General features: G+C 37.8%; 1 long non-coding RNA gene across 1 annotated transcript in view; it reads right to left on the reverse strand.

Moving 5' to 3' along the window:
- Positions 1–364: 364 nt before the first annotated feature.
- Positions 365–2960, reverse strand: part of LOC111867872 — a 46959-nt gene continuing 44363 nt past the window's right edge. Inside the window, exon 4 of the long non-coding RNA XR_002843413.2 lies at positions 365–515. This is a non-coding gene — a long non-coding RNA (uncharacterized LOC111867872). The remainder of the gene's footprint in view (positions 516–2960) is intronic.

The following is a 2960-nucleotide window of genomic DNA, read 5'->3' on the forward strand; positions in this document are numbered from 1 at the left end:
TTATGAGGAAGAAATTTTATAAATAATATTTGGATCTCAAATCACATCAAATCTGAATGCCGCATTACCACATGCCATAAAATTGTGTGCCATCTTGTTAACAATTCCAACAATGAGCGCATCTGTCATGCAGACATTCTCTGCTCTGAAAGAGGTCAAAGGTTAAGTTCTTTTGAGGCTCTGTGACAGATATATTCACTGGAAAGAATGGTCATACAGAGCACAAGTAAAAGATGCATTCCAATACAGATTTTGTTAACAAAGAGCTGCAAAGATTTTTAAATAAATTCTGTGAACTCCAGTTTATATTATGTTTTAATTAATTTTGTTCAGGCATTCCCCTTTCTCTGATCACTCACCTCCACCAGTGGGTATGCAATTTCATTGTATATTTGCTCAGTAGTGGAGTTAATATGGTACACTCCATCAAATGTGAAAAACTTTGGAGGGGCAGAGCTGTCAGTTGGATTCACAATGGAGCATGAACATTGGCTGTTGTCCATGAACACCACACACTGCAACCAGGAACATATTTATTTTTGTTAGTGATTTTGAATCTATAGTAATGGATCCACACAATATTTAACATAAAAGTTTGTTGTCTAGTGTTTCTTCATTACTTCACCAGGACCCTAAGCTGAAAGAAAACAAAACAATGGATATAATCTAAACTTAAGAGACCTTTTTTGACATGAAGGAATTTTCTTTGAACACACTACAAAATTTTTTGGTCTAAAAACAATTTCCAACAATTTAAAAGTGTTAAGCCAGACTAGAACTACATAACCTGGTTATTTATAATACTACCTCTTAGTATTTAATATTTTAAGGCATACTTACTGTAATGAAGGACATTTCTGTGGCAATATTGACTGCACTGCATCACTCAGATTTCTAATCACTGACACTGTAAAATAATAAACATCCCTAGATCTAAACAAAATGGAGCCTGGCACTGACCACTGAACTATGACTTGGCAAAAATATATAACCTTCTACATATCATTCTTGAATATAATAAACATATTTTACCTTGTATGAGATTTGAGATTCTCATAACAGCAGATGTTAAAATTATAGTTTTGTGGAATAGACTACGAAGCATCACATCTCACAAGACTATTATCCTAACATTATAGTTTATTATGTTACAAATTGAAATTTTACCATGTTGCTATTTTGCTGAAGCAATGTGCATTAAACAGTATCACTCATTTCCAAAGGATGCTATGTCACCTATTTATGTGACTAATCAAATTCCCTCATTATAAGCTGGTGAAATGCAAGGGACTCCTGCAAACCAAGATGTTAACAGTTGAACTCATCAGCAGCACNTTGTAATGAAGGACATTTCTGTGGCAATATTGACTGCACTAGTATTTTGCATCACTCAGATTTCTAATCACTGACACTTCATTATAAGCTGGTGAAATGCAAGAGACTCCTGCAAACCAAGATGTTAACAGTTGAACTCATCAGCAGCACACAGTTTATCTCCACCGAACATAGAAGTGCAGATGGTAAAAATGCTGCTTCCTATTATGAAGGTAAGTCAACTGAGTTTGAATCATGACCCACAGACCAATAATTCTGACAACCCAAGAGATATTATTGTGACATTTTGCGCTATGCAGGACACCCCCTCCCCCGCCAGCAGTGATGTAACACCTTCGGAGCGTTGCCGCTGCTACGGTAACAGGCCAGTCAACACCCCACCCCCTCCCACGGTGACGTTACCAAGGGATGCTGCGGTTGCTACAGAGAAGTAAACAACTCTCGACAGTGTTGCTAGGCAACCTGTAAACATGGTGTCAGGCAGCAGCGGTACCTATCACATAACTGTTTTCTGTGTTGTCCGTGCCGAGGCTAAATAAGGAGCAGCGAACACTATTCAGTAGTTAGTGAGTAGTGAATGATTAGTAGTGAGGATTGAGCCAGTTACGAGTGAGTTACTAGTGAGTAACNCCCACCCCCTCCCACGGTGACGTTACCAAGGGATGCTGCGGTTGCTACAGAGAAGTAAACAACTCTCGACAGTGTTGCTAGGCAACCTGTAAACATGGTGTCAGGCAGCAGCGGTACCTATCACATAACTGTTTTCTGTGTTGTCCGTGCCGAGGCTAAATAAGGAGCAGCGAACACTATTCAGTAGTTAGTGAGTAGTGAATGATTAGTAGTGAGGATTGAGCCAGTTACGAGTGAGTTACTAGTGAGTAACGATTAACCAGCCAGTTAAAATGTAGCAGCCGCTGAAGACAGTTGAATGGATCCGCCGAGATGCAGTTAAACAGCAATTGAGATAGTGAATTGTATAATATTAAGATTGTATAACTGTGAATTGCATGATTGTGAGAGCGAGTGTTCAATAAATTCGCTATATCAAATAAGGCATGAAATTACTTGTCACATGACATATACCCAACACGTGACATTATGTATGTACTCTGCCAAGAACTCCAGCAAAATTATGTGATATTTTAAAATAGGCTAAAACATGTAGCTAAGGTGATGCTGACCTAGACCGTTTCATTGTTGTATTACTACAGATCCCAATAAAGAATTTATCTACTTTCTTTTATTGCCTTTTTAAAAATCCGTCATGATCATTATCATTCAGTTCTTGTAACATTGGCAGTGCTTGTAATATTCTTAAATTATCCAAGAATGAACCTGAATACCCCACTTATATCTGTTCACATAACAGACATTGGATATCAGTTGAGGAGGGTTGCAACAGTGAAACACTGGAATCCACCCTCCTCAATTTAGTTTGTGTCTCATACCTCTGATTTTCAGAGTTTCAAATCAATTATTAATTTTTGTAGTGAGACTTGCATAGACTGCTGTGAGAACTGGAATGCAATTAGTGACTCATATAAAACAGAAATGTAACTGGGTGTAGTATATTTTGTGTTACTGGCCCAGAAATTTGCCATTCAGAATTAAGAAAAATAGAAGAA

The sequence above is a fragment of the Cryptotermes secundus genome, unplaced genomic scaffold, assembly GCF_002891405.2.
Source record: "Cryptotermes secundus unplaced genomic scaffold, Csec_1.0 scaffold37, whole genome shotgun sequence".
Lineage (NCBI taxonomy): Eukaryota > Metazoa > Arthropoda > Insecta > Blattodea > Kalotermitidae > Cryptotermes > Cryptotermes secundus.